Source organism: Calonectris borealis, chromosome 1 (assembly GCF_964195595.1).
Source record: "Calonectris borealis chromosome 1, bCalBor7.hap1.2, whole genome shotgun sequence".
Classification (NCBI taxonomy): domain Eukaryota; kingdom Metazoa; phylum Chordata; class Aves; order Procellariiformes; family Procellariidae; genus Calonectris; species Calonectris borealis.
The window spans coordinates 39764905-39788738 of record NC_134312.1 but is presented as its reverse complement, the minus strand read 5'-3'; the positions used below and the strand labels follow the sequence as shown (position 1 = coordinate 39788738).

At 42.7% G+C, this 23834-nt stretch overlaps 1 long non-coding RNA gene across 1 annotated transcript; it reads right to left on the bottom strand.

The window, feature by feature from the left end:
- Positions 1-916: 916 nt before the first annotated feature.
- On the bottom strand, positions 917-17786 carry LOC142081960 (uncharacterized). Its single transcript, XR_012673524.1, has 4 exons — positions 14112-17786; positions 8174-8639; positions 4336-4843; positions 917-2547 (listed from the first exon to the last, which is right to left on the bottom strand). It is a non-coding gene; the product is annotated as an uncharacterized LOC142081960 (long non-coding RNA).
- Between the last annotated feature and the right edge of the window lie 6048 nt (positions 17787-23834).

Below are 23834 nucleotides of genomic sequence, written 5' to 3'. Positions count from 1 at the left end.
AGCGGTCCCAGGATTTAGTGCCACACATCCATCCCTCACTTGTAGACAAGTTGTGCTCACTGCGAGATCAGGCTGGTGAGAGCCTCGCCCCTGCTGTCCTGCTAGGGATCATACCAGGACCTCTCCAGGGAGGACCAGGGCAATGTGCGGGGTGTGTGTCCAGAGACATTGCTGTGAGGGCCACGAGGCCATGGAGGTCCATCTGGTTGCCTTCCTCAGTGCCCAGGAAAGCGCAAGGCACAGCAGAGGGTTTCCCAGTCTGGGCCCCCAAAGCCAGGCGCAAGGGCGCGAGCCAGCTGGGGTAGCCCAACCAGATCAGAGCCAGCGGCTACAGAGTGTGCTGTGCAATGGCATGTCCTTCTGCCTGGCCTTATGGTTGTGCTGCTCTGCTGCTGAGAGATAGTCAGTAGTTTTAAAGCTGCTTCAAAGCTGGCTGTTAGTGATCGTGAAGAGTTGGGGACACAGAGCTCTAACTTCAGTCCCTGTCAAGTTTGCCACTAAGTAGTGGCCATACCTACAGGTTAACAGTCCTTCGTAATAAATGTCCACGTAAATCAGAGCCTTAATTTATTAACTGAGCTGCAGAAAAGATACCTTCTTCTCTACCGTGCACATTTAAAGAGTTCTGCCAATAAATTAAAAATCGCCTCCAAAATACTTTTCATTCCCCAGGGATCATACAACACCTCCAAAGTCTGTCTTACTGTCATTCTCCCAATCTGTTTTGCACTGCTATTGAACAGAGCTCATACCTAGCAGCAGTTCTTCCAGAGTGCTACATGTCAGCTATAGGTCCTCCGAGGCCTGGTGCCTGTTGCTCTGTTTGTCTTGAACTTAGTCCTCCAGGGACCTAGGCAGATTTGTCATTAAGAAGTAGATGGAGTATAAGGTGACATCAGTACAACTGCAGGAAATTTTAAAAATAAATACATCTGCATTGTAAGAGAAATGAAGCTCTCAATTATTCAGAATTCATCACCTGTTTGGGTGATGAGTATAGCTTTGTGATTCATTAAAAGCTTCATTTTATTTTGAATTTTTTTCCCAACTTTGTACAGTTATGTCAACCTTCCCTATATACTTTTCAACCCCACTGTCTGCAAGTAGCTCCGCCCTGCAGACACAGTTTTAGGGAAAGCTGCAATCCTTTTATAAGCTAGATATTATTGAAAGGTAAGGCTACACCTTGGCCACTATTCTTCCCTAGCTTTGCTACGTGGGGGAAATATGCAAATGGTCTCAACTTTTCAGCATCTCTTCCAGTGCAGAGGGAAGTTAGACCTGAGTCCTTGTTTCCTTCCCAGTGAGCGAGCAGACGCGCTGCTTCATGCGGTAAAAAGAAATACTCCCTGTATAAGACCTTCCTTTAATTTTTTACTAGGGTATCATGGGAAGGTCAGATGAAATCTGGCCCTAGAGCATTTAATGTGACTCATTTTTTTGTACAGCTTCTTTCATGTAAACAGTACAGTAAAGCACTTTGCAGAACAAAGAAGTATTTGAGAAGCCTGCTAAAGATGTTGGGTTCATTAGATTCACATAAGGCCAAATTCTGTCCTTCAGGACACACCTTTCATTAGGAGTTAGATCATGCATCCGGGGAATGGAAATTATCCTTTAATGCAGTCGTATCAAAGAGATTCCACTTGACAGTTTCTAATTTCTTTCCACAATTAGAAATGCTAGCAAAAGCCCTAGAACAATCGTTAGTTTTTCCTTTGATTTATACCATGTCTTAGGCTTGTTGCTTAATTTTTTTAAAGTTCTGTATGACCATAGGAGAGCCTTGTTTCTGTTGGCAACTTGCAAATGGCTAACTTTCCTCTCCTGCCTTTGCTCTCCCACAGACACCAACTCTTCAGTTTCAAACTAATTTTTGGCCTCTGCAGAATGAGAAGGAAGACGTTGTTCCAGGAAGGGACCCACATGTTGGCGTTCATGGCCCAAGGTCTGTCTCTCTGAGTCAGCTGGGCCTTCCTTGCGAAGACGTCGATGGAGAGTGGAAAGGCTTTGTTGTGTTACACAAGTGATATGGGAGGTTGGGGAGGCAAATGGTATCAGCAGGACAAAAAGAGATGAGGCAAATTTGCAGATAAAAAGTAGTAAATGTGCTAGGCAGCAACGCACTGCCTAACATCCCTCAAACAGCAACTCTGCTTGTTGGGAGATGGAGAAAAATGGACAGCAGAAAGTGTCTAGACTCACATGCTCTCCATGAAGAACGTCTTCCACTGCCCGCACTGAAGACACAATACTTGATGAGATGGGTCATTAGTTTGACTTAGTGGGACATTTCTGCTGCTCTTAATTAGGAGCTGATATTTGAAATTATTATTATTTTTCAGTGAAATTTTCATAGCACTTGGGTTGTAATAGCAATCATGAATCAAATTAAATAAGCAGAAGTCATGTTTGTCCTAGGTTTTATTGCCATAGGATGCATTTCTATCTTGTAGGTGTTCTTCTTTACTGTCCACTTGCAGAACGTCATATCACTATTGATGTCCCAGTCTGTATTTCTAAGGGGGTGCATCTAAATGCCACTGCCTGAAGGGAGAGAGGAAGGGAGAGTGAGAGAGCTGGAAACAGATAATGTACCAGATGTGGGCTCATTCTTTTAAAATCCAAAATTTCTGTTCCAATTAAAAAAAAAATCTACGTTTTATTCCAGGTAGAAGGGTGATCAAGTCTGGCATAGTGAATTTTTTTTCCAACTCATACTCAGTTATCAATCTGATTTACCTCACTTAATCCCTTTGGAAATTGTGTCTGACCTAATTTTTTCAGCAGTGACTCTTACGGCAAGAACAAATAATAGGGGTGACCCTGTGCATTCCTGCCGTATCTCTTTCTCTGTAATGTGGATTATTCTAGTTTCAGTCCACATTCATCTGTGAAGAGACAAAGTCAAAGATCAGTTCAAAACAGCTGATACATTCCTGCAAATTCGCATTTGGCAGTACTGTAAGTGAGTAAATATTGCCAACATGTATTGATTGCTTTTTCTGCTTCAGCCAACAGACCCAAAGATATCTGCCAAATATTCGTTTTTTGTAAATGGCACCTCATATTGCCTGATGTTGCATGAGCTGTATCAATTCACTGCGAGCCTCACCTGCTCTGAGAGTGTTACTGGCTCTGTAGGGGATTCTGCTCTTTTCAACAACAGATTTTGTGATTCCTCCTTTAATCCAAATTTAGCAGAGAAACAGACTGCTAATAGTGAGAGTTCCAGTTATGGCCGTTTGTCACGTTTTGTGGAGTTGTCTGTCTCTTAACTTGCTGTGCCACTGCAAGGCGGAAACCTTATAAATTGCTTTTACCTCTCTTGGGCCATTATTATCTCTGTGTGTGTGTGTGTGTGTGTGTACTTGTGTGTGAGTGTTTGTGTAACCTGATAAGATGCCTTATGGTCTGTTCTGTTAATACGTCTTCTGTATGGCTCCTGCTGCAGCCAGCAGCCAAGCTGCCCTCACCGCTCATGGTGGGTGATGGAGAATGCTCAGAATTCAACAAGTGTCCGCTGGCTCAGCCGCTTTTTCGTCCCCTACAAAGGCAGGCCTGCAGTGCGGAGGACAGTGCGATCTGCTCGAAGCAGCAATATTCTGGGTTGCTGGTGGTCTTGAGGGAAACGCTGTTTCGGATTCAACAACAGATGGGAAAAAAAATGTTTCCCCAAAGAAGTTCTTTCCCTTTGCCAAAACGGACCTGTTTTATGAAAAGGACTATGGAGCTGGATGCTGTTGAGTCATCTAGATATAGAAGCCGAGAAAAGGAAATATTTTATTGAGTTATATTGTTCTCACAAGGATTATAAAATAATTACTCCTCCTACCATGATGAGGTCTTAATAGGTCCAATATCAATGTCCTAGGCATTACAGAAACGTGGCAAAGAGATATACCCTGCTTTAGAAGGACATAGGCTATTTCAAGAAAATGTGGAAATCCATTATTGCTGCTTTTGACATGACATTGGTGGTTATAGTGAAGACCTGTATGAATAAACAAAATCAATAACGCAAGATGAATGCCTCCCTTTAACAGCAACCGCTGCATGAAGTAGTTCATTTAAGAATCCTTTGCCGGACTGGAAGGTATACAGTGACTTATAAATGCTTTCACTATCCGTTCTTTTTCTGCCGTGGTCGTTAATCAACTCAAACTTTCATTTAGCTTACTGTTATGAAGAAAATCGTGCCTTTTGTATTGTATAGCTGCAGTGTGATGGGGAAACTTCAGACCCCTCCTCTTCTCGCCTAACTCTTCCTCAGTGCATCTGTATAGTGGCAGCAAAGGAAATGAGCTTAATAGCTCCTGGCCTAGCGAGTATTACCTCCATTAGCTGTTGGTACTGAGAATAGCCCATCCAGGAGAGCAGCTGGAGAAGGCTTGAACACCATCCTTTCACCTCACCTCACAGTTTTTCTGTTCCCTGTCCCCAAAAATGGGCTTGAACTAGGAGTGATTTCACTCCGTAATGAGATTCATATTGACTGGATCGGTCCCTCAAATAGAAGAAATATCATCTTTAGTTTCAAAGTATTTGTGGTGCTAAAAGCCTCTTTTAAAATTTTTTTTATTTTTAAATGAAGGGAAACTGAGGCAAAAAGGAACAGTAGCATGAAGAACAGAACTCCAAGGCTTCAGCAGAGTGATCTTCCTCCCTTTTTATGCAGAGGGATATGGAGGTCCTCATGTGGGGTGCTTGTGATAGGATGGATGGTGCAAGCTGATGATTAATTGTTTTGAAAGAGCTTACAGCTCTGCATTTGGAGAGCTAATGGGTAAGGAATTATTACCTGCTCTTGGATCTCAATTATGCAATCTTTGTTTCTGGTCTTCTGTAAAGCAAAAAAATTGAAGCAGAAATGAAATTTATTAGCAGGACAAGCTGCATTATGAATGTGGTAAATGCTGATGTCTTATTGCAAATGAGGTATTTGCTAAATAGAAATGCTTTTAAAACAGTATAATCCTTCACTGTCCCTCCAGGACAAACAACTGGAGAGCAGTGATTGCAGAAATCATTTAGGTCATGCAAATCAAGCTCGAGCAGCAGCATTTCATGCAGTGAGAAGGGAAGGGTAGACTGTCCTATTAAGAAGCCTTGTAATGATAAAACATGATTAAAATTACTCAGAAGAAATTACCAAGTGGGGGTCAAGAAGGGCTAAGAAGGGCAGGCTGATCGTGGAAATGTGTTTTTAAGTGGACTAATTCCAAAGGAGTATGTTTATCATAGTCACGCATAAATGGCTGAACAATAATCACACCAAAATTATGTGAAAATTATAGCCCTTACAGGGTCTGAGGTAGTTTAGTAGCTTTTTATATACAGAGCTGATTTACATCCAGTGACATAGAGGTCTAAAATTCTCACGTAACGTTTTCACAAAAGATGACAATCAGCTTTCTTCTGGACTTAAATTTAAACGTCACTTGGAGAAATATCAAGTTACCCAATAATGTATAGTGTAAGCAGAATGTAACAAAAGGTACTGCAGCTAATGCTGCTGCAGTAAGCTTTATTGTGCAGGGGAGCCAGCTCTGTCATTTGCAGATCCTGGAGATGAATTTCCTTTACGGTGGCGCTGGCCTGCCAGTCCAGCTGAATGAAGACAGTGTAATTGCTTTCTTTAATGGAACTAAACAGTCTGGGATATTTTTTATGTGTGGCAATACCTGGAGGAAACGTATCAAATGCCCTGCTTGGTTACCTCAGGCTGTGCATGGGCCCTTCACAACTTGGAGAGCATTGACTCTTCGGTGTTACTGCCCAGCAGAGCTGAGAAGTACCTCTTTATAAGCTAATGCTTATAAACCAGATTGAACAGCAAGCTGTCTCTTGGCAAACACCGAGGAGCGTGTCTGTTCCTCCTCCCCCCTCCTTCCCAGCCACCCCTTGCTTCAATTCTCAGAATTATTTCTATTTCCATCTTTCGGAGGTTTGGGTGCCGAGGGCCCAAGGGCGGTTCTGGCACGTGCAGCTCCCCAAAGTCAGTGACACCAGCCTGAAACCACGTGCTCACCCGACTGCTGACGCTCGGCTTCAGACTTGCCAGCTCCAAATTCAGTTTTGAGGAATGCAGATTTTTGATGAGCTACCAAAGCAGGGAGCTGGCTGGCTCTGGGGCTACATCAGCACGAAGGGGAAGGGATAACCAAGGCTGCCTTTGGCCTTGGAGTTGTAGCGGAGGAACTGAGAGGCCAATTAGATCTCTACCCGACAGCACGACGAAGAGCACAGGAGCTAATTACGTACGAGGTGTTACTGTGACAACCCACGAGGCAGCAGCGCACTGAAAACAAAGTACGGAAACGTAAAGCTGAAACCAGAGGAGAAAAAAAAAAGATAAAAAACATGAAAGAAAGGGGAAAAGAAGTACAACAGAAGCAAGAGCAAATGAAAAGGTCAAAATACAATTTGAAACGATGGGGAGAAAAAAAAGAGTAGGTAGTGAAGGGGCACTGAGACACATGCATGGTCAGAAATGAAGTGTCTGATAGCCTGAAAAATAGTTAGCAAACAAGATATCAGGATGTGATGCTTTCACACCAAAGACCCAGAGATGTTCTGGGTGGGGTTTTTTCATCTGACTATAACCATCTCAAAGTTAAGCATTCAGCGTGAGGAGGTCTCCTAGGCTCTGGCAGAGAGAGAAGAGTACCAGGGGAGGCTCGGTTGTTCTGCAGTCAGTGTGGACGCGGTGGCTCCACAGACGTTTCCTTTGCTGTCAGTGATGGCTTTAATTAAATTGCAGCTCTTTTTGTCTCCTTGCCTTCTCGCTCCTGTGCATTGTTGTATGACTGGTGCTGGTGAAACTGTTTTGGGGGGGTGCAGAGAATTGTGGGGGGGGATCCAGGGGAACTCTTGTTAGTCCAGGTTGGTCATTTGATCTGGTGGTCACAGAGCGGCCACACAGTTTTGCTGACCTGCTGAGGGAGTCTTGCGGGGGCAGAAATAAGCGGCTAAAAGAAATGTCGAGACCTGGCTAAGCTGTCACTGCCAGTGGAAAAGCTGCCCGTTTGCTGTGCTGGGGGATGGTGAGTGACTTGTCCTTTAGAGGTGTCTCGGTGGAGAGAGCTCTGCTAGCCTAGCCTGGCAGCCTCACTTCTTCATGGCCTCACTCTTTGCAACTAGCATTTTGTGTCAACTACTCATTGCAACCCGTGGTGTATCTGGGCTGCTAAATAGATGGCAGCAGAGGTAACTTCGTGACGGAGGGGTCCAGGAGAACATGAGGGAGCTGCTCCCGGGGAGTGTTGGTTGGTTGTGGTGGGCCACGGCTTTACGTGGCTGGGGGGGCGCGTGTTGCACACTGCGTGATCGCTGCGCGGCTCTGAGGCCTTTCACTACGTCAAATGTCGTTTCAAATGGCAGGAGTTCACTTCTGTAAGGTCCCCCATATTCTCCCTGCTACATTCATTTTCCCGCTAGGCTTTGGCTTTGACAGTGCAAACAGCACCAGTGTCAGCTACCTTTCGTATTTAAAAACTGTTCATATATACAAATTTGCAATAACTAATTGCAGAAAGGAAATTTTGATGCAGCAGCTGTCAGAGGGCAGTGAAAATTAATAGAAACCAGCTCAATGAAAACAGTCTTCATTTGAAACAGCTAAAAAGCATGGTTGATTTAAGTATCTGGCCAGCTTGGATTAAGTAATCTGCGCTGGGCACAGACCTCCAGCAGTCACTGCACTGCTAATGAGTGAAACAATTATCTTATTATAAAATCATTACCAGTCAATAAAATGAGCTCAAGCCACAAAATAGGAGCAAAGTTCAGGGATCTGAGAATTTATAGTTTAGCCCCATCACTGAAAATGTCAGGAAATTAAAAGAAGCTCTATGTAAGTCGCCACACAGTGGAACCCAACGCACAAAAACAATCCCCAAGTGCCATGGCAACACTCATGGGCTCTTCTGAAACAAAATGCTGTTTCTGAGGTGAAAGAATGGGGCCTTAATCTTTGCTCCCAGCTCTCCATGCCCACCTTCATCCCATAAGTATGGTTCACACAGCGGCTAATTATCTAGCAAAATGCTGGCAGGGAAGACAGAGGTGAACATTCGGCTTGAAGGAAAAAAAAGAGCAATACAAAACATATCTAAATTAGGCTATAAAGACACACAATAAGAAAAAACCAGTGAGCTAGCATTATGCCTACTAGGCAGACACAGTTCCCCGTGAAGAGCCCATGGTGTTTCTAGACCTGACCTGGGCTTGTGCAGAGCTGTCTTAGGAGTTACCAAGAGCAGGATGGGTAATCAGTGATGGCTAATTGACAGCTGACTGTTGCTGAAATTGACAATGAAACTAACTGGTGATTTTTCTCAGCAAAGGTTATATCAGAGGAAGAGTTTATTACGTTACACCTCTCATTTGGCTAGGCTCTGCTCCTCGGGTCTTGGCTCGGCTGATGTTTATTCAGCACCTTCTTTCCCTTCCATTTGTTCAAAGGAAAAAGGTCGCTTTTAGGTGGCTTCAGCGGCTCCGTGCTGGGACTCGGCTGGTCCCAGCTGCCTCCTGCATGCAGGGCTCTCTGCCTGAAGAGCTGCAGACGGGAATCTCTAGCACCCTACTTCCTTTCGTCATGGTTGAAGGAGGAGTCGCTTAATCCAATTAATTTGCTCCTAGAGGGTCGAAAAAAAGGCAGATTCAGAGAGGACATGTAGGGCAGAAAAAGAGGAAACAAAGTGTTGGAGAGAAGAGGTTGGAGAAGGTGAAATGTTTTATGTAAAAATGCACTGCCTGTTTTTTCTTAGACAAATTTTATACCCTAGCCACAGAATCACAGAATACGCATGGTCACCTGGAATATGAACAGGCAGTTTATTGTGCTAAATTCAGACTGTTTGCAGCCTCAGGAAGACATTACTGCACCGTCACAGTTTCAAGGTTACCTTTGTGATCACACAGGAGAGGAACAGATACCATGGCAATTTAAGTTCTAGACCAGAGTCCTGAGGAAAGTGAATCCTTGCAAATTCTAGAGCATGAAATCAGAAAATATTGAAAATAATTTAAAAAACACAAAAACTATATAAACTACTACTAAGAAGAGAGTGAATCTATTACTCTCAGAATATAGATATATCAATTTAAGACACAACAATGGAGTTACTTAGGATAACAGTACTTAGCTCTGTTATACAACTCTTTTATTTGTAGATCTTAAAATTCTTTATGGAAATGAAGGAAATATACTTTTGTTTTGCACATTACAGATATCAAGTGAATTGAATCGCAAAGAAGTCTAATGACTAACCCATGGAGAACACTGGGTCATTGTCTGTCTGGGTCTAGCCTGGACCTTTTTGTATGCCAAAAATTATTTTAGTCTGTAGGTTTTATGGGAAACTGATGCATATCAGAGTCTCCTGTAAGTAACCTTTGGGTCTCTGGTACATTGCCAAGGCTATGGTTTCTGGCCTAACATATTTAGGATACCTCGTAAATGGGCTAACCTTGTAATACATGCTTACAAACTCTGTAACTAGGCAACTAAAAAAAGAAAAAAAACCTCCATGGTGGTTATCAAATTTGTCTTAGGAAACCCTTGTCCTGCTGTGCAACTTAAACCAAGAGATGGTGTTGCAACAGAATTATATTTTCTCTTAAATTATATTGTCTCCTAATTCATGCAACTGTATTATCTGAGTTTTATTCTGAACCACCAGTCTGCATCGTATCTTCCACATCAGAGAGGCAAAACGCTAATTTTTATAGGATTTTACCTCTTGTTATTAAATAATTCTGTTATCTAAATAGTAAAGCATCCTTGTCTAAGTACACACATTTTATTTCACTGCTTGCCTATTGTTAATGAATTAAAACTAAAGGAGGAAGCATAGCTCTGGGCTTTTTCTGTTCCTTTTTATCTATTCCAGTTTGTAGATCCCAAGAGCCACTTGGGACTTATGGTTTTGAATATGCATGGAAATACACAGATCACTTGTAGTGACCACGCTGCTTGCCAGAAAGGTTCTGCAGATGAACTTTCACTTGCCTCCACCAGCCAAGCTAAGCTCTAGTTGCTACTTGTTATGCTGTGTCCCCGTGAACTTCAAGGAGCTTACATGAAGCAGATGTTGTGATGCGATGCGGTGGATGAGCTTTCTCAGAAGAGTCAAGAAATCCAACGCCAGATTTCTTACAGATCTTTGTAAATATGCCACAGCAAGACACAAAGTAGTAAGATATCCTAATTACCACTATGTATCCCAATATTAAGAAATAATAACTTATTGAAGGAGGTGGCTGTATGTTGCTGTCGGAATGATAACTTTGAAGATTGTACAGAAAAGTGAGTTATATTTGAAGTACAATTAAATACTCTGAACTGGGCTGAAGGTGATAAAGGCCATAAATACCACGATTATCTGACATAGTAGATTATCAATTATGATGATAACTGGAAAGCCTCTCTCTCTCAAAAAAAAGCCAAATACAGGGTAAAAACACCCTTCCCAAATATTGTCAGGAAATGCGGCAGCTTTTACATAGACTCATCTGTTTCTGCAGAGGATTCAAATGCCTCCTCAGGGAACAGCGAATCCTAGGCAGAAGTGCCAGTGTGAAACGCTCTGTGCAACTGGAGCCAGGGAGAAAAATCAGACCTTTCATTCTGGATGTATCTGAAGTCATCTGTGAACAGTTCAGAAATCTATATGTCTTTCCAGAAGGAGATTAATGATTGCCTGTTTTCCAATCATCTGTTTGTAGCAGCCAGGCTGTGTGGAAAAAGTCTTGTGCACCGCATCCTGAAAAGTTTGCTATTTGCAAAACATTTTACCATTTTCCACTTTAGAAGCGTCTAAATTTAGTAATGGTACATAGCTCTGCCTCCCTGGGGGCCTCCAGTTCAAAAGTCCAGCTCTGTTTTGAATGTAAGTTTACAGCAAACAGCACAGCACAACACAGTAGTGGCTGTAGAACAACCGACATCTCTTCCTCAGGGCAAATCTTTATCCGCTCAATCTGAGGGTGCAGGAGCCCAGGTGGGATGCTTGGGGGTGCGGCAATTGAAGGCATTTTCTCTCCTCCTTTCAGCGTGGGCTTCACAGCAAGCGAGACACAGGAGGTTCTGGTTCTCCCTCTGGACGTCTGTGGCCCCGTGGCTGCTTGCAGCTCCCACCACGCATTGCCTTGCTGAGAAGCAGTCACTCAGTTGAACGGCAGCCCTGTGGTCTAGTTGCCCACCCTTCCTTCACAAAATCCTGCTTGCTGGACCGTAGCCTGCTTACACCACTGCTGTTCACCGTCCCACTGGTTCTGGGCCCTTGGTGTCCTCAGAGGGAAGCAGAAAGCAGATCTCGCCCTCCCTGAACAGCAAAAGCAGATGTCAGGTCACACTGGGCACGCCAGCAGGGTGCAGAAGCTATTGCCGGCCAGGCTGTCCAAAGTCATCTCACTGCTTTAGCGTTTCCCCCCTTTCTGTCTGTATTAATATCATACAGAATCCTAAATGCTTTAGTAACACTTTTTTTTCTTCTCAGGAGCACTAGTAACAACAATTAAACAATTTCCCTAGGAACGAGTTCTTAAGTTATGAACTCTAGATTCGAACAAGGAGCATTTATATTGTGTGGAAAAGAGAAGGCCTTTGTTTGAACACAACAACCAGGTGTGAAGAAAATACAAAAGTATGCTTGGCCAAATTTTTCAGCTTCATTTTCTGTCAATAAGCTGGTGGTAACAACAGAATTTTTCTTGCTGAGTTTAATGCTTGTGCTGTATTATTTTAGATATGCTCCATTACCTTATGGCACAAAGGATCTGTTTTTTCTCAGTATACAATAGAGTTCACGCTTCTGTTGTGAATTCCTTTGAACACGATGAGGAATTGCACAGGCAACTGTCTCTTTGGCAAGAAGGAATGGTGGAAAACAGTATAAGCTGCTTATGAAACTCCATGGGAGTCAGTCTGTCTAGCCACACTGCAGCATAAATTCAGTTCAATACTTATGAAAAAACAATACATCTGCACAGTTCCACTATGCAGCCAAGTTTAGATTACTTCTTGAGAACTTTTCTAATGGGTTCAACTGCGCCTGACAAAAGGCTTGCACCTGAAACCAGACTCAAGTACTTTCACTGTGTAAAAACATATGCTACTGTTGTGCTTAGTTGTGGGTTTTTTTGTTTGTTTAAAGGTAGAAGTACATTTGTCTGATCTTCTGAAGGAGAATCACATTTCCTCTCTTCATCTTAAGGTCAAAGATCAACCCTAGTTTGTCAATTTTGAAACATTTCCTGAAATAACTCCTTCAAATATCAAAACCAAGAACCTTAAGCAACAACATGGAGGAGGACAGAATGCTGAAGATCATAGAATCATAGAATAGTTTGTGTTGGAAGGAACCTTTACAGGTCATCTAGTCCAACCACTCCTGCCATAAGCAGGGACATCTTCAACTAGATCAGGTTGCTCAGAGCCTTGTCCAGCCTGACCTTGAATGTTTCCAGGGATGGGGCATCTACCACCTCTCTGGGCAACCTCTGGGCAAAGTGTTTCACCACTCTCATCGTAAAAAAATTTCTTCCTTACAGTTAGGCTAAATCTACCCTCTTTTAGTTCAAAACCATTCCCCCTTGTCCTGTCACAACAGGCCCTGCTAAAAAGTTTGTCCCCATCTTTATTATAAGCCCCCTTTAAGTATTGAAAGGCCACAATCAGCCTTCTCTTCTCCCCTCACCACAAAATGCTGTAGATGAGTAAAATTATCATGGGTTCCAGAGTGACTAGACAACTTAATGAAAGATGAATCCATTGGGGGCTATTAAATGCAAAATCATCATGTCTGGTTCAGGAATCCTCTGAACCACAGATTGCTGCATGCTCAATAGATATTCTGGGAACAACATCATGCACTTGTTCTGTTCCTAAATTCTTTGTTAGGCATTTATTGCTGCCCACTGTTAGAGATGGGATACTGGGCTGTGCTGATGTTCCCTGACTTGGTGTCCCTGTTTCTATGGTGAGGCCGCACCTCGAATCCTGTGTTCAGTTTTGGGCCCCTCACTACAAGAAGGACATGGAGGTGTTGGAGCGTGTCCAGAGAAGGGCAACAAAGCTGGTGAAGGGTCTGGAGCACAAGCCTTATGAGGAGCGGCTGAGGGAACTGGGACTGTTTAGTCTGGAGAAGAGGAGGCTGAGGGGAGACCTCATCGCGCTCTACAACTACCTGAAAGGAGGTTGTAGCGAGGTGGGTGTTGGTCTCTTCTGCCAAGTAACCAGCGATAGGACGAGAGGAAATGGCCTCAAATTGCGCCAAGGGAGGTTTAGATTGGACATTAGGAGAAATGTCTTTACTGAAAGAGGGGTCAGGCCTTGGAACAGGCTGCCCAGGGAAGTGGTTGAGTCACCATCCCTGGAAGTATTTAAAAGACGTGTAGATGAGGCGCTTAGGGACATGGTGTAGTGGGTATGGTGGTGTTGGGTTGACGGTTGGACTTGATGATCTTAGAGGTCTTTTCCAACCTTAATGATTCTATGATTCTATGTTTTTAAAGATTTCTGTGAGTTATTTCACATTTCGTCATAGGAAAAGTTGGAGGAGAAGAGGTATCAAACGATAACTCATAGAGGAACGTGAATAGAGGTCACCAAGAGGAAAATAAAAAGAGAGGAAATTTCCAGATATTGTCATTTCTCTATGCATTTTCCCACTCTCCTTCCATAACATATTTATGATGTGAGGAAAGGCTAAGCCACTTCTGGATGCATTGTGTGTAACCTGAGAATCTTAGAAGAGTGAAGATCTCGTTGCAAGTTCTGATCCACTTCCAGTCCAAACAGTCTGCCTCAGAGTCAAAAGAAAACAATGTGGTCAGTCTCTCTTGCACTCTTCACATGCCTAGTGCTGCTAAATGTGTAATTTAGAAAAGCACATGTAATTCTAGTCAGTCATGGATTTGAGTACCTGTCCCCTGCTTTCCAACTTCCAAATAGCTATGTTTCCTTGATTGTTTTTGTGGTATCACTGTGCGGTCATGAAAGTTGAATCTTTCAGTCCCTCTTAACTCAGTCCTGTTATTTCCGCGCTCTGTCTGCTGAACGATCAGTTTTGCAGTTTCCATTTCACAAGTTAGGAGTTCCTCACCTGGCTGGTCCCTGCGGTTGGGGAAGGTAAGGACAGGGACTCCACCTTTGTTTTCACAAAGTTGCCTGGACTAAGACCTAAAGTTCGGGAAATGGTTGAGATAGTTAGCAGTTGTGGGCTTCTTACCGACATGCAATAAGACTTTGAGTAAATCTCTTATCTTTTGTGTGTCTCAGATGATCTGTCTTTAAAGCAGTCTATTCTCAGTGATCTGTAGTTTCAGGCTAAATTATATTATGATTACAGAAGCAGTTTGGATCTGGCCAGGCTCGGTAGTTTTGACAGTGTTGCATAGACAGCCGTACCATATCTAAAGTAATTTTGTCTCTGAGGAAGCTCAGCCAATTTTGTACATTGAAGACTGAACCATTTAATCCCGCCAGACTGAAGCTTGCTCTGCACAGAGGCAACTTGGGTGTCCAAGCACCCCATGGTTCAAGGTGGCTTTGCACGAAGCCAGCCTCAGTTTAGCAAATCTGGCACTGAGATTGAGGTATTAAGTCCAGCTGGACCTGAGCTAAATCCTGCAGAGCCCTGAATACAACTGCACTGTGCTCCTCAGCCAGCTCTGAGCATTCCTGAAACGTGGAGCGTGGACAAAAGGCCACACTTTTGTGGTCCTGAAGGAATTGGCATGCTCCAGATGGGCGTATTGGCACTAATGTGGCACCAACCATCCTGGCTGACTTTACAGCAAACCATTCAAATGCCTTGGCACCGAGTTGCTCAGTACCATATTGCCTGCAATTTTCCATTAGCTAGGTTATTTCAGGCCTTTGTTCCTCTCCTCCTCTCCCATAGCTCTGGATAATGGCAAGTTGGCCACAGCATGAAAGCAATGATTTTGCCATAACTGTATGTATTATCAGACCCTGTAGCTTTTATGGTTATTTAATGCAGTCTTTCAGCTTTTGTCCACCCTTTTTTGGCTAGGCAGCCTGCATTTCAGGATCCTAGCCACGGAGCACAATGAAATTACCGGTTAACTCGTCCCTGTAATAAGCTGCACTTAAGAGTCCTGTCTGTGGGTATGCGGAAGGGATGGGCCAGAGAGCTGGAAATAGGACTTCATTGCATACAGAGAACCACAACAGCAAGTACAATGTCACTGCTTAGACAGTTAAACTTGGTAGCATGCACGCAAAAGAAAAAACAGAAGTCATCAGTCTTGATAAAGCTGGTTCCTACCAAAACATGCAGTGAATTATCTGAAATACCAAGGCTAAACATGAAAGTGTTTTCAGATAAAAGATGTCATCATAAAGTATTACATTAAAAATAAAATCAGTGAAATGAGTAAAGAGGACTTTGAAAATTTGTCTTCCTTTGTCTATTCTCAATCAGATTTGAAAAGTTTCCAGCACTGTGTTCTTCCTTGTAGATGGTGCAGTACCTTGGCAGCATTTCCTGAAGGCTTTTCATGACCTTCTACCGTAATTGCTTTAAAACCTACAGCAACCTCTGTGGAGTCTTCTTAAAAGAATATTATAAAAGTTAGTAATGCAACTATTTTGCCATAGACTTAAAAATGGAAGGATCACCTTTTCCGATGTTTTTGAGTGTCAAAGATCTGCTTTTCTAGATTTACCATAATTTTCCTCTTCTCTGCTTTTTTTTTTTTAATTCTTGCTTAAAAATATAATAGGTGCACCAAATTGCACAACTATATCAATATTTCAAAAGCTACCAAATCTTACACATGCAAAAAAGGAAGCTTAACTATCTTTGCTAATCTCTAATGCATGATGTATACATTATTTATGAAGGCAGCAGACAAAGGGGAACTGCTCTTGAACGGAATCCTAAATACTACACGAGAGAAGCCCTGGGCAGCTACACAGCACAAGGTTTCTTGTTATTAAAGCTACTGACCAGTCTCTCGGGAGATTAACTCTGAAAGTTAGTCTCCAGCAAACTTTATACTAATTGAGTGTGAACCAGATTGAGTTTTGTAAAAGAAGGAAAGAATGAAGATATGATCCTGCTCTCCAAGCATCATTTTGTAACAACACTGATCGAGTTACAGCAGGTCAGCACTTTCTCCCTATCATCGCAGATTTTCTGCGTCTCTTTTTTTCGTGTGTGAGGAAGGCAAATGACCTTTAGTAGTGGGATGCTGTGGTGGAGGCCCTTGCATGGCAGTTAGGGGAACTCCACATCTGGATCCAACAGCACCTATAACTTTCCTTCCCTCTGAATGCGTATTCACTTATACCAGTGTATATGGTACTAGCCTTAATGCCTATTAATGCTTGCAAATGACACAATGAGGCCAAATTGCAATTTCCTGAAAGCTGAGCTTAATAGACCCTTAAATACTATTTGTTTCTATTGTGGCTGATGAAGCTTTTCCATATTGATATTCCATACTGAGTTGCAGAGGCAGGGTCTGACAAGGATCTTTTTCTCATCCATACAGAATCCATTTTTGGATATCCCACTTCAGAAGAAGGGGGGACTAATGGCAGAGTCTCATGAGAAAAGCAACAAGAATGATCAGAGCTCAAGAAATAATCATAAGGGCACAGAGTCTGAGGAAAGGCAGGAGGAACCAAGTTTATTTTCTGTGGAGAAATGAAGAGAGAGGAGTGACATGATATCAGCCTTCAAACGTGTTTTTTTAGACACATTGAGGCCTGCCAGGGAGAGGAGAGGAAATTGTCTGACCTCTGTGTTCATGTCGGATAAGACCAGAAAAAATGTGCTATGGGGGATAATGCAAGTGCAACATGCAGTTTGGGTATTAGTGAAGATTTTTAATGGTAAGGATAGTGAAGGACTAGAGTATATGTCCTAGGAAGCAGATCTCTAAGTTCTAGAGATCTTTACGAGGAAGCTGGAGAAGCATCTGTGAGAAGTGGCGTAGGTATGGTCCACCTTACTGCAGGTAACCAGATGGACTAGAGGACCTCCCAAGGTCCCTTCCTGCCTGCTATTTGTGAGTCTATTGCTATATATAAAGATTTCCAGGGTATTTCAGATGGAAATATATTAAAAAAAAATCTGGGACATAACTGAAACTACTACTCTTAGCTCTTTTTTGTGCTGAATTTTCTTCCGTAATCAACACACCAGGCACAAAACACCTACAAAGCCCTGAAACAGCTGAATGAGGGCCCAATGTGAGGGCAGCAAGAGGTATCATGCCACACCACTGAAAATGGTGGGAAACCTTTCAAAACATTGTGAGAAGGAAGAGGCCGGTGTCAGCCAAAGCAAGAGCTGGTTTATGGATCTGAATGATCTGTTCCTTCCTTTCTCGCTGTGGTACGCTCTGTAAAAATAATTAAAACAAAACAAGAAGAAAAGCACAAATGTAATGGAAAATGCTTTCATCTCCCTAAGGTTTCGATATGTTCAAACTTTTTAAGAACTGGGGAATAGTTTTCCTCAGGGAAACTGTTTTCACCATTTCCCCCTTGTCTCATTTACTAAAAAACCCAATGCTTTGAACTTAAAAGGAGTCACACAGAAATGATGGTTTTATGAACATGACACGGAGAATGGTGTCCGACATTTTTTTTCCTTTAGACGTATGTTCAGGTTTTCTTATTGTGAACTTAGGCATGCTAAATTCCCCATGCTTTGTTTTAACTGCATACAGAAAACGCTGCCTTTATAGTTTACATCAACATAAAACATAAGTCTGTTCCTTGTGATCTGAGCACAATGATTCTGTATATCAGAGCTTTACAAGTTTAACTTTAGGAGAGCAAGGTTTTAAAGGTGAACTACAAAGCACAGTGAAATGATATTTTTGTGCCCTGTAGTGAGCTAAAGAGGGAACGGTGGGATGTAGACTGTATTCTAGGGGGCACCTAAGAAGCCACAGGGTAATTCTGTAAGCCCCTGTTTCTTCCTTCCTCCATCCTCTACTTTTTTCTCCTCCTTTTCCCCTATACTTTCTCACCATTCTGTAACCCCCATGAAGGCTGTAACACTGGCTCTGTGCAAGCGCTGCATGGTTGGGCTGGGGTTCTTACCCTGATAGAGCAGTTCACCTTTAAACAATTCTTGAAAGAGAGTTTCAAATAGCCTTGGGCATTTTGGCTTGAAATTTAGAACACCTTTTGAAAAAAAGTAAGTATATTAGCTTCATTGCTAAACTCTGTTTTCAAATAGACTGGACTTTCCTTCAGGGTTACTTTTGTTGTTGTTTGTAATTTGCATATCTTTGTCCTTACCTTTAGATTAGAAGACCAAAAATGCCATGAAGGCTTAGAATTGTAAAGCAACTGAAGATGTTGTTTGGTACATTCCCTTTTTTTTCTTTTTTTCACCTGAGGTTGATAGCGCTACATTGACTTAGTCTCTTACTTATTATTGTGTGAAAAATTCAAATTAAAGAAATCAGACAGTTGTAAATTGCTGGTATATGTAGTAGTAAATTAAAGAGCAGGCATCAACAGAAATAAAAGCCTGAAATGAATTGGAGTTCTGAAGATGCACTGGGAAACTGAAGAAAGACATCAAAGCCAGCAGAAAAAAAATTAACAACTTAGCAAGGAAAACTGGCTTTTAAGAAAAAGACATTGGATTCAGCAAAGTGGTGCATGGCCCACAGAGGATAAAAATAATGAAGAAGAAGAGCAGGGACGGCAATAAAAACGGTTGGAAATGAATACACCATGGAAAGTAGTTGGTAGAGTCTTCGCTAACAAAACTTACAGCAATTGAGCAATAATAAATGCTCAGGAATTGCCTGAAGATGAGATGATTTGCTGTTTAATGTTGTTGTAATGTTGCTTACATGTCAGGGAACAACCGGCCTTTTAAGCTAGTCAGATCACAAGATTCATGAACCAGCTTTTAAAGCTAAATCCCCCGGTAGTTTTTAATACTTTGTTATATGACAGCCTAGAGGGTCGGAAAAAAATGAGTGTAAGGCATTAGTAAAATTATGTCAGGGATTATCTTGTAACCCTTACTTATGCTTTTAGTCCCATTACCATTATGGGATGCAAGTATCAAGTGTGTGTTTGAGAGACGCTCATATATCATATGCTAAAGCAAAACCTGTTTCGCAGGCTGTAGATCATTTTGCCGAATACTCTTCCGTGTGGATTTGGACTCCTGTTCAGTTCCGAGAACTGTTATTGTCACTGTGATGGTGATGAATTAGGTGTGGGTTAACTCCAAAATACATGTATCACCAGCAGCACCTATAACACCCTTGCACAAGTTCTTGAGCCCGATTCTGATCCCACTTAGCCTAGTTTTATTCCAACGAACTTCAGCAGAGTGACTCCTGGTTTGCTGCCATATAAGGGAGATCAAACCCAATATGACTCAGCCCGCCGCTTGCCAGTCTATTCTAAGTAAGACTATAATAAGAACTTCCACAAAGGAAGCTTATTTTGCTCATATGCAAAAAAGAAAAAAGAGTAGGAAAAGCGCGTCTTTATAGACATTTGTTCCACTTTTTTTGGCTTTTGAACTGGATATGTCTACACAGACTATAAATATTTGCTCAAGGCAGATTTGATATACCTATGAGCTACGTGTGTTAATTTTAATATACTTCATGCTGGTAACAGCAGCTGTAAAGATATGACAGCATAGGCTAGCAACTGGAGTACAAGCAGCCTGGGCACACATAGTAGTCGCTTGCCCATGCCACCACTTTTTGTTACACTTGCTCACTAGCTTAACACTAGTCTGGATGTGCTTTCCCGTTGTAAAATTATTTTGCCTGAAGAGGAACATAGGAAAAAAGAAATACACCTGAAGAGTGTGTTTTGGTATGAGGGATACAGTTGTCTGATTCCTGGAGTCACTGAAAACCAGTCGTTTCTGAATGGCCCCCTAATCAGGAGAAAGAATGACTTTGTGCTTGCGGAAAGCACTCCCAGCACATGATTATCCTCACATCATGCCTCAGAGAAGCATTATTTTGTCACCCCAAATTTGATAGCAAAGACACAGTGTTTGTAGTGTTTTATTCTTGGAAAAGCTTAATAATTCTTTTGGAAAGACAGGCTATAAAACAACTTCCACAGTGGCTGCAGCTATGGGGCTATACCCAGCAAATGCCTTAGGCATACAACTTTACCCATATGGGACAGGTTTCCTCACGTGACTGTTGATATTACATGCATTTCACAGCAGTATGCCCTGTAACTGGATTGTGCTCTACAAGGTCGTGCTATTTGCCTTGCACACTGCTTTTAGCACAAAACTACTTTCAATGTTAGAGGATGCTCAGCTATTCACGTAAGAAGTCGTTCTGAAAGCAATACGTTATGCTGCAGAATATTAATCAAGTTATACGTATGTATATTTTCTTTTCTGAGAAGATTATTGCAGCTATTGCCTTAAGGAGTCACTAAGGCCACTGTTCCCTTTGCTCAAATTCCTCATTGAAATGTACGTCTTTTAGGAGGCCAGTAAGAAAGCAGTCTGTGCGTAATAGGCAAGTAAAAGAGACTTGGGGAATACATAGAGGAGCAGCCATCTACATAAATCATAAGCTTATACTTCTTTGCTCTCCCTCTATTGCTTCCCTTTTTTGAGCTAAGGGACTATGAGTAAAACCTTGGCTTCACTGAATAAAGAATTAAAAACAACTTAAAAAAGATGTGGGCAGTTTCAACTGGATCTTTTTGGTCAGCCATAGGAAAAATGGCAAATGCACCATGATGATTACTTAAAACTTGGACAAGAATGCCATGCACTTCTAGCCCCAGGCTGCCTAAACTCTGAGCCATGGGTCAAACGAAGGGTACAGTTTTATAGGCCTTTATAGGCCTTATTTCTGCTGTGCTGCTGTGGCTTTTAATATGCTTTGTGGACAAGGAAAAATTTCAGCATTATTTTCTCCTCATTCAGCATTTGCAGTCTCTGGTCTGGTTTTGCCCAAAAGTTCTTCTTTTGGGTATTTCACCATAGGGTCCCAGAGTCAGATTCCTGGGGTGAAAGTGTAAAAGCTTACTCCATTCTTAATTCCTTCTCCAGGACTTCCAGGTTCTTCCCTAGACAAAATGTAGGACTGAGAACTTGCCTTGTCCTGGTGCCATAGGGTCTTCCAAGTGTGGCTCTGCCGTCTGGTAGCTGCTCCTGAGAGCGGCAGTGGCAATAACTATCCTCCTGTTGTTGCGATGACTCCAGCAGGGAGGTGATGGATGGGAGCAAGTGTGGAAAGCGGCAAAAGTGTGAGGAGTTTGTGAGGAAGGGGGAGTGACCCTGAAGGTTGGTGATGAGCCTTTACTTGAGTCACCTCCCCGGACTGACGGTGAAGTTACTGGGGACCCTGAATGCAATACACGGCATGATTAGCCAAGTTCATTGTATAACCACGTCTGGAAAATGGTAATCGATAGTTCACCAACAGATTGTACAGAGGCATGCAGTAGGTTTGGACAGGGGCCTCTCTGGGTCTGGTACTATTCAATGCATTTGTTAACATCTTGGATGACAAAACAGCTTAAAACAGCTTAGTAAATTTGCAGAAAACACCATTTGAGGACAAGCTGTTAGTACAGTGGGGGAGAGGATGAGAATTTAAAAATAACCTTGAGATATTGGAGATATGGGAGGAAAAAAAAGGTATTCTTTTATGAAGGTAAGTGTAAAGTACGCCAGTTAGACAAGAAGAAATGGGCTTCAATTGCAGCAAGAAGGATGTTTTTCTTGGTCAGATATTTGAAAACACTTCTGATGATGGCACCCTTTCACACATGGCATAAAGGGGCCCTGCTGGCCAAAGGCCTAAAGAAACAGAGAAGATGACTTGAAGAGCACCATTCAAGTAGCTGGCTTAGCCCTCTAATTTCTCAGGCTCTTCCTCTTTCCTCCGTACTCCTTTTGAGGATGCCGCCAGGCAGCGTCACAGCCGATGCTAGTGACCCATGCCCCAGAGAGCCCTGCCCCGCGCCACCTCAGCTTTGCCACATCCTAGAGAAAGGCTCGAAGAGGGAGAGGGACTCTTCTCTGTAATTTCTGGTGTGAATTTGCCAAACATAGAGGTTTTGACATGTAAGCAAAATTTAAGAACTATGCTTTAGGATTTTGTCCCTTCTTCCTCCTGTCCTTGAGTCTAGCAGGTTTGGGAGTTGGGACTGAGCTATAGTGGATCATGTGCAGCACAGACATTCCGGTAAGAAAGGTCTTTGCAGACCTCCTTGGGCTGTCTCCAAAGCCAGCTACCCAATAGACCCAGCCCTGTGATAGCTATGAGACTGCTGGAGGCTGGGCACAGGTTTACAGGCCGTGGGAAGTGGTTCAGGTGATAGTTTCTTTTCCCTCGAGCTTTCCCATTAAAAGGTGGATTGCCATGTATTAAACTAACCAAGTGTGCTGTCTGAGTAGCCTAAGCAAGTCACCCTACATCTTGATTTGGGGGCTTATCTGAAAAGAGGGAGTGGGGTTGTGTCTTCTGTGTTGAGGTTCAATAGTTTTAGGGTCTAATGCTCTTGGCACAGTGGCTAAAAAAAGTAATTATTTAGAGGTCCAGGCCTGAGTGAAGACAGAAAAATAGGAACAATAATGTTTCTGGACTCTTCAAGGCTATAACGTGACATTTGATGTCACGATCCCCTGGTAAAAGTCTTGCTCCCGGATTCCTCTTCCTGGACATTACCACACGTGTACACACACACACATGCACACACACACAGAGTGGACAGTGCAAGAAAAGTCTCTCTCATCCTGTCTGGCTTTTGCCGTGTCCTTGGGTGCCCTGACCCTGTTGTTCCTGGTTTAGCCCTGAGCACCCACAGGAGGGAAGGTGGGGAGGGGTGCCCTGGCCCCTGGCAGACCTTGGGGAGGGGAGGCATCACCTTCCAGGTGGGGGCATGGACAGCAGGAGGAGGTAAGGAGGCAGTGGAAAAGCAGGAGGGATGTGCCCCGTCAGGCTTCAGTCATCGAGCTGAAGGGCTGCTGGGAGAGGTGAGGTTCCTGAGGCTGTAAGTAGACCTGGAGGTGTGAGAGCCTATGGAGTGGATGTGGGGCCAGAGCTGATTACAGCAGCCTACCAGAGCACTGCCCCATGTCCTGTGCATTTGTCTCCAGCTATTCCCGAGCTAAATAAAAATAGCATTTGTGTCATCTAACATCCTGGTATTTATATTTCAGGAGGCAGAGCTTAATTTCTTCATTAACCTGAGTAATTAATTAAAATTGTCCCCAACACTTCAAGGAAAAAGCATTAAAAAATTAACTTAGTGTATGGGAACAAGATTAAGTAAAAAAATATGAAACTACTTATGTGTATCACTATTTGTTGCTGTTGCTGTCTTGTCTGTCCCTTGTTAACTGAAAGGAACATTTTCCCTTCTTCCAAGTCTATACTGTTTTATGTTTATTACATCTTGTCACCTTGTGGCACATCCAGCTAGATTTGCTAGAATTGGATGTTGATATTAATAATTACTTGTCTGAGCTAAATGAAAATGCTAATGAAGTCAAGGCCCCTCTGGGGGTAAGGTCTGGGCTTCCATTCCTATGCAGGCATAGCTGAATTTTTGGAAAGAAAGCTAACACTATCTCCAAAAAATCTCTTCTCTCAAGTGATAATACACCGTATCATCTCCCTTAGCAAATAGTAACAAGTGCTACAGAGCAGCAAGCAATTTGTGAAACATTGAGGAAGAAGAATAAAATTGCTGCAAACTACCCAGTGGCTATGGAGCTTAACTCAGCATGTGGCTGAACTGAAGGCAGAGCTATTTTAAATAATTGATAGTGCTGTAAATGTACATGATGTGGTACAGGAAGAGGTCAGCG